Below are 8504 nucleotides of genomic sequence, written 5' to 3' on the forward strand. Positions count from 1 at the left end.
TGTAACCATTATGCCACAATTCCCAAAGGTCAGTCCTCTCCCACACTCAACGGACATTCCAAACCACAGGTTCTTGACACCCATATCTCCACACCCATGCCTTCATTTGTCACCATGCCACCACAACCTCCCACACAACACACACATTCAACCCCATGCCCTTACAGACTGGACAACTCCTGCCCTCCCTCTTCCCACTGCCAAGCTCTAGCGCCAGTTTTATTTATGACCCAACAGGACTCTTCTTCTGTTCTAAACATTACATTCTGGAAAGTTTCCTCATGAAAATACAAGCCCACTACTGGCTTCATCATCAGAAACTCCTCCTAAACCTGAGGTGCCTCATAGTTTGCAGTCAGGAGGAGAAATGGAGACCTCCCTCTCTAGCCCTCCTTCTGCAAGAGTCCCTTGTGTCCTCCAGGAAGGCCACCGTTCCTCAGAGGGATTCTCTGCTCAGCTTGAACCAGCAGAGATGAGGGGCCTCTGCAGCCCTTCTGTGGTTCCCACCCATACTTGGGGGAAGATATAGGCAGGAGAACAACTGAATCCTGGACAGGGCCCAAGCCTCAAGGGATAGGTGAATACATTACTTCACTCATGATATCTATCAGGATGTGAGGTCTGCTCAGCATCAGAAAGGCCAGTTGGTGTCCTTTCCAGAGTCAGCGGCTGGACAGAGCCCGCCTTCTGTTTTGCAGGTTACCAGGGACGGAATCTCCGCCAGAAGAAAACTCCAGAACCCATTGTGATGCTGGCTCAGAACCGGGCTTTTCCATTGGCAGCCCAGGGCCAGTCAATTGATGCCAGAAATTTCTAGAGAAAGCACCTTGTCTACTACTCTTGCATCAAAAGGTATAAAATGGAGGAAGAACGGGTAAGAAGGACCTCAATTCTCTTTCTAACATTGAGAAGATTGGGGGGGAGGGGTGAGGAGAAAAGCCATGGTCCAAGAAAAGGGCAATGTAAGCAATAAGGAGAGCCCTGCTGGATCAGGCCACCCCTGTGGTCTCTTACAGTGTCCTATCCCCAGCACTGGCTATCCAGCCCAGCTGCTTCTGGGAAGCCCCCAGAATGGAGTCTGAGGCCATAGTCCTCCTTTTCACTTTTCCCCAGTAATCTTGAATACAAGACCTGGTATTTATCCAACCCATCCAAAAGTACATGAGGGGGACCCTGCTGGATTGGACCCAGGAGGACCATCCAGCTCAGCTACCTATTTTGAAAAGAGACCAGCCAGGTGCCAGGAAGGGGCCGGGCAGGCAGGGAAGAGAACTGGCCGTCGTGCCTGTCCTTCCTCCGTAGCATCTTGCCCTAAGGCTGTCTTCCTGGGGAAGGAAGGGCAGGCAGCACAATCGATCCAAAGCCAAGTTGCCCAACTGGTGGGCTGGGAAGGATTCAAAGAGTTGGGGAGTGGAGACCATGGGGGGAGGGGATTCAAAGGGATGGGACCTCCATATTCTACCTTACTCTAAAGCTGTTTTCTCCAGGGGAAACTTCCTGTGCCGTCTAGGGCTCAGCTGCCCTTCCTGGATATCTCCCAAAGTGTCCCTTGCCTGGTTTAGGTCGCCCACCTCCTCCCAGTACTCGCAGCCAGACTGCTTCTGAACATGGAAGTGCCATTCCTGTCATCACATATGGCCTTTGTTTGAATGGCTCGCATCCCAGAGATGACCTCCAGGGGGAGGAGGAGAGAAAAAAATTTACCAACCCTCATTTCCCCCTGCAGGTTTTAGAAGACTTTGACATTGACAGCTGGAGCATGGTAAGATTTCCATGGGTTGTATTTTGGGCAGATCCCCAGAGGCACAGTTAGGTTAATGGGACAGAGGGACGGACAGAAGAATCCAAGGAACACATGGGCAGCAGAATTTGCTGGGTTCCAGAGGGTTCACTGAGAATTGAGACAAAACAGGTCTAGGATAATATCGAAGAACACCCAGCAACATATCAGAAAGATGCCTTTGGGAACCTTTCTTCTCCAAGGAAGTGGGGTCCTCAAAACCCTTGAGGAAGCGCAGGATAACCGGAAGGACAAACTGGCTGCCAGGAGGAGACCCCATAGACTGTTCTGAGCCTCCAAACCTCAGCTCCCATAAAGTCTGACACTTTCCTCTGTTTTCTTCTTCTTTCCCCCAGAAATACATCCAGCTCAGACGGATCCACGGGTCATCCAATGTGACTTGAGTTCAGGTACCCAGCCCTCAGGCACCCCTCCTGTCAGTGGTGTCAAGGAGGCCGGGAGGCTCAGGAATCCACCCTCATTGGCAGTTTGCCGCCAGCTTCTTTTCTTCCCTTTAGCCCTGCAGAGAGCTTGGCCTTCCACCAACTCCTTGAATCCCTAGGCCACGTGATGGCTAACGGTGGCAGACCCACATCACCCAGTCCCAGATGGGCGACCAGTTTGCTGGCTGTGCAAATGCTGATTGGCTGGCCTGAGGAAACCACACCATGTCCTCCTCAGTTCTCCAGTGTGCTGATTGGTTGGCCTTGACAGTGAACTCCTAACTGCCTCCAACTGGCAGAGAGGCCTGGCTGGAGCACAAAAGATGCCACCTTTTCTACATAGAAGTCCCCTTCCCAGAATGCCTTGCTCTGAAGCCATGATACTTAGCACAGGCTGATTTGTATGCCTCTCTTTTGCCTAAGGTGACCAGATTGTCCCACTTTTGGAGGGACATCTGGGGGTACCTGGCAAATTGTACTTATGTTGAAATTAATATATATATATATATATATATATATATATATATATATATATATATATATATATATATATATATATATATATATATATATATATATATATATATATATATATATATATATATATATATATTACAATACTATTTTTGTGTTCTCTGCGTTCTATGAAACTTTTTGTTGATCCATATAGAAGAACCTCCCCCCCCCCCCCCCGGTCAAAGGTGTCCCGCTTTACCGATGTTAAAATCTGGTCACCTTACTTTTGTCCTCAGGTGCACCCCCCCCCCCAGGAATGACATCTCAGGAACAGAAATGGAGCTTCTGCAGCCAGTCCTCCCCCAGCACCCCCTCGGCTCGCCTGGGCTGTGCCTCCAGTGGTTGAGGGATGCTGGGGAGTGCTAAGGGCTAGGCTGCAGTGGAGCCTCCAAGGATTTCAGTGATTGATCTCAAGGAGGAAGGCGCAGTCCCACTGCATTGTAAAAAGGATGTAAATAAATTTGTTTTTCGGTTATAAAGTTGCTTTGTGATGTTTTCTTCTAGGCTTTGTAATTATTCAGGTTTTTTGTCTCAATTAGTGCCAGGAAGAGGCTGGGTAACCAACCCTGGCCAGAACACCCGGCAGCAGCTTGGTGCCACCGATGTGGAGTGAGTCTCAAAGAGCAGTTCTATCAGAGCCCTCTCAGTCCCACCTACCCAGGGCATGCTCGTTGTGGGGAGAGAAGCAGAGGGTGATTGTAAGCTGCTTTGAGAGAAATGCCTAGAACTCCTCCTAATGCTTCGGAAAGAGGAACAATGGGTTTGGCAGCTATCAAGGACTAGTTGTGTAGTCCAAAAAGAACTGTGGGATGACAATGTCCTCTGTAATGATTCATAATCCTCACATCCTGACTCAAAGTTCCAGCGGGTCCTTTCAGGTCTTGAGAATCCAGGATGCAAAGGGAAAACCCATTGTCCTCAGTTTCCCCTCTGTCCAGACCACCTAACCCCAATTCCCCAGCAAGTCTTTCCACTCTCCTCTTCCTTCCAGCAAGTCTTTCCACTCTCCTCTTCCTTCCAGCCAAGGACATCCCTATTTGCAATGCTCTGTAATCTCTAGGTTTCTTTTGGGGGTGGGTGGGAAGAAAGGGCAGCACGGAAATGGTCCAAGTAAATAAAATAATAAATAAAAACACTCAAGGGTAGGCAATTATATAAGTCGTTTTGAGACTCCTTCAGGAATTAAAAAACGGTTTACTGAAAACAGTTCCTCTTCTTCCTCCTCCTCCATTTTCCTCTTCTTCCGTTTATCCTTCTTCTGAACATCTAGTCCTCAGCACTGTGGATCACAGTGTTCCATTATTCCATCCTTTTACCTTTCACTTCTGTGAATCCTTCAGAGCCCTGAACAGTCTGGGACCAGCATATCTGCAGGACTGCCTCTCCTGCTACATCCCCAAAAGAGCACCATGGTTGGTTGACCAACATCTGTTCAGGGGCCGTAGCCTCAAAGAGGGGGTGGGACTGGCCTCGACCAGGCCCCCAGCCTGCTGGAATGCTCTGCTATCTCAGATCAGGGCCCTGTGGGACCTCAAGCCATTCGCCAGGGCCTGTAAGAGCTTTTCCACCAGGCCTAGGGCTGAGGCTGGGAACACAACCCCAAGTAACTTCTAATTGGCTGGCCTCCCTGGGGAAACACCTGCTGAAATACCGAGAGAAGGCCTAACCATCCAAAGAACGAAACCCTCCTTTGGGTTCAAACTAATTGGCAGACTGATTGTACCAATTGTAAAACGTTTTTAGCTTAATATGGGATTTTAATGCTAATGTGTCTGGGGGTTTGGCATCCGCAGACACAGTAGTTCTTTGAAAACACAGCTCTTTACTCAATTCAAACCCCACCCAAATACCGGACACACAACTGGGGAAAACATGGACTCATATACAGTTTGGTGAGCCCGCCAAGAGTCCTGATTGGCCTTTAGTTTAGCCCTCCAATTGGTCCATAAAGTCGAAGATTTAGAGCAGGGGTAGTCAAACTGCGGCCCTCCAGATGTCCATGGACTACAATTCCTGGAGATCTGGAGAGCGAATTCCTGGAGAGCGAATTCCTGGAGAGCGAATGCTGGCAGGGGCTCCTGGGAATTGCAGTCCATGGACATCTGGAGGGCCGCAGTTTGACTATCCCTGATTTAGAGTCTCTGATAGGTTTCATTTGCAAGCCTTCATCTGCATGTAGGTTCTGGTTTACACAAAGCTGTCCACACCCATAAAAAAATGCTATTTTCGATATGTTTGCATTTTACTGACTTGTACTATATGGACTTGCGGTACCCACCTTGAGCCTCATGGGAAGGGCGGGTTATAAGAATAACAATCCTTCTTCTTCCTCCTCCCGTGATGGGCGGGAGTGGATCTTCCTTCTCTTGACCCCTAAGTGTCAAGGTCTACTTGCAGAAGGTACTTGCAGGGAATGCACGTTCTTCCGTCTGCCTCCCTTCCAATTAGTTGGCTAAATGTTTAAATTCTTTGTGAGCGGCTGGTCAAGCTGATTTGTAAAATGGTCTGCGAAGTAGACTCCCTCGCTGTAACGTGGAAGTTATGGCGATAGATTCTCGACGTCAAATCAGTGTGATATAAGATATGGCCCATGCCAAGGAAATGTGATATAGCTTTTCATTTCCACTGCCCTTCAGTGTGCAGCAAGGGCAGTTTAGTGTAATCTAGAATTATGGTGGCCCAACGAAAGCCGTCCTGTATATATAAAGAGTTTTCACTCTGACATTATCCTTATAAATCACTTTTCAATACTGAGCGCTACCTGTAAATGTTGCCGCTCAGAGGCCGCTCTCTGGATCTCGACATCCCAGGTGGACAATAAGCCAGCTTAATGCTTTCCCTTAATTTGTGGCAAGCAGCCCATCTTTAAAAAAAGGGGGGGGGGAAATGCCCATCAGCACTTTTTTATCTAGAAGGATTTTAGGCAAATTATTCCGGCCCCCGAATTTGACCTGTGCAAACACATTGAAATGCGCAACCATTTAGAGATGTGTCTGCTTTTCACTAATGGGAGGCAAAGTGCTTCATGGGAAATCTTGGCCTGCGCAGCAGCCAGTTCTCTTCACCGTTCCAGATTTTACAAGAAAAAGAAGGCTGAGCTGTGTGAGAATAGACTCCCCTCTCTGATCACTCACCGTGGTTTCAGTTCTCCATGTCTCCCAGCTTCTTAGGCCTTTCACACTGTTACGTAGCTAACTCTAGTTGTGCTAATTCAGACCATCGTGCAAAGGAGGGATTGTAAATCGACCAGTTAGAGACTCCAACTGAGGATTTTTAGGGACCAATGAACTGGGCCCGTTAAGGACCAATCAGGTTTTATGGCAAGCTAGCTATACCCCCCAAAGAGCATTATGCTCTGCTACCACCAACTGGCTAGTAATCCCTGGCCCCAAAGAAGCACATCGGTCCTCAATGAAGGCCAGAGCTTTTTCAGTCCTGGGCCCCACCTGGTGGAACGAGCTCCCTGAAGAGATCAGGGCCCTGCCCGAACTCCCACAGTTCTGCAGGGCCTGCAAAAGGGAGCTCCTCCACCAGGCATTTGCATGAGACCGACCACAGGTCCCCCTCAGACATCTCCTCCATGGCCTGAACCAGTCTGACCTCTCTAAGTGCCTTAGCTATGTTCCGTTCCTGTTGTATTGTTTAAGATCACTGAAATTGTGTTACGTAGATTATTGTTGTTGTTGTATTTGTTTATGTTATATATTAATTCATTCCATACTCTGCTCTGGTTCAGCCTCACTTGGAGTACTGTGTTCAGTTTTGGGCCCCCCAATTGAAGGAGGATGTTGACAAACTGAAACGTGTCCTGAGGAGGGCAACAAAGATGGTGAGGGGTTTGGAGACCAAGACGTATGAAGAAAGGTTGGAGGAGCTTGGTCTGTTTAGCCTAGAGAGGAGATGACTGAGAGGGGATCTGATAACCATCTTCAAGTATTTAAAAGGGTGCCATATGGAGGATGGAGCAGAATTGTTCTCTCTTGCCCCAGAGGGACAGACCAGAATGAATGGGATGAAAATAATTCAAAAGAAATTCCATCTAAACATCCGGAAGAAGTTCCTGACAGAGCGGTTTCTCAGTGGAACAGGCTTACTCGTGAGGTGGTGGGTTCTCCATCTTTGTAAATTTTTAAATAGAGGCTAGGTAGGTAGCCATCTGAGGGAGAGGCTGATTCTGTGAAGGCAAAGGGGTGGCAGGTTACAGTGGATGAGTGATAGGGTTGTGAGTGTCCTGCATAGTGCAGGGGGTTGGACTAGATGACCCATGAGGTCCCTTCCAACTCTATGATTCTATGTATCCCCCCATGTTGCATGTAAACCGCCCTGAGCCATATGGAAGGGTGGTATAGAAATTAAACAAACAAACAAACAACCTTTATATAAATTCATGGTTTTTCAGTGTTCCCTGTTCAATGTTTTGGTTGGTGTTCGGATTCAATAAAAAGCTATGTTTTAAAGAACTTATAGTCTGTATCTATTGAACCCACAAACTTAATACACACAGAGCTTCTGATGGAGGGAGAGGTGAGGCAGAGCCAACTAATGCTGGCCACTGCAAACTCATGGTCAGAACCGGTGTAGGTGCCAAAGGGGGGCCAAGGAAGAGTGTTCCCTCCCTGAATCATTAATGTACTAATTATTTTACATGTTTGGACATGCACATTTCCAAGTAGCCTGCAAGAGATCTAGAGTGAGTCCCCTGAGTGCAAGAGATCTAGAGTGAGCCACCTGTGACCTTGCCTCCATCACATGTTCCCACATGTCTTCATATAGAGGCAGACCTCTAGCCAATTGTAGCCCTTGCCTGCTTATGCTCAGTTGATCAATGGGTGGAAACTGGAGGCAAAGTAGGGCTTCCAGCTCTGAGTTGGGGAATACCTGGACATTTTAGGGGGGGTGGAGCCTAGGGAGGGGAGGGAACTCAGCTGTGTACTGTGTAGGGTTATCAACAGGTCTAGTGTTGTGGGTGGGGGTCCCCCACTTTCTGTGTGCACCTTGCCTTTCCCCAGACTCTCTCCTTCCAACTCACCCAAACCCATAATAATGTTGTGAAGTACTGAGGCATGCTGGGGTTGTCAGGGTGTGATGCCCCGTTTTGGGGGCAAAACTCTATGGTTTGAAGCAAATTCTACTCAAAAGTCATGCATCACCCCCCTGACATCTCTGACATGGTGATGTCCCTTCCAGGGGACATTAGAATGTCTTGGTGCTCTACCCTACTCCCAGAACACTCCTGCCCATCTCCTGCCAACAGCATCAAAGGGCCTGGCAGCCCTAGTACATATAAATAGGAAAATAATGTCAGATTCAGAAAACCTTTATTGGCATAGGATTTGATATACATACAACAACAAATGGTAACATTTTCAAAATATAAGGTCTAGTCTACTTAACTGGAAGTTCTGATCATAGAGTTCCTGACAATTGCTATAGCTACCTAGAAGCAACAAGGGTAGCTCTAGCATTTGCCAGAAACTCTATGGTGAGATTATCTTGTCACTTCCTGGTAGCTCTAGGAACTGCCAGGAGCTTTATGGCCAGAAATAGAATAAAGGAGGGTTCTAGTTAGGAATCTCCATCCCCAGGTCTCAGTTCCTCTGGAGAAAATGGATGCTTTGGACAGTAGACTCTATGGCATTGTACACCGCTGAAGTCCTTGTCCTCCCCAGGTACCACCCCCAGATCTCCAGGACTTGAATTTGGGAACCCTACCCTCTATCTCCTGCCAAAGGCCAGGAGGGACCTGGCAACCATAAATACTTGGA

At 48.0% G+C, this 8504-nt stretch overlaps 1 long non-coding RNA gene across 1 annotated transcript; it reads left to right on the forward strand.

Moving 5' to 3' along the window:
* Nucleotides 1-712: 712 nt before the first annotated feature.
* Nucleotides 713-3205, forward strand: LOC143820912 (uncharacterized). The gene is made up of 4 exons (XR_013225600.1): nt 713-874; nt 1727-1762; nt 2137-2190; nt 2976-3205. It is a non-coding gene; the product is annotated as an uncharacterized LOC143820912 (long non-coding RNA).
* The last annotated feature ends 5299 nt before the right edge of the window (nt 3206-8504 follow it).

The sequence above is a fragment of the Paroedura picta genome, chromosome 1, assembly GCF_049243985.1.
Source record: "Paroedura picta isolate Pp20150507F chromosome 1, Ppicta_v3.0, whole genome shotgun sequence".
Taxonomy (NCBI): Eukaryota; Metazoa; Chordata; class Lepidosauria; order Squamata; family Gekkonidae; genus Paroedura; species Paroedura picta.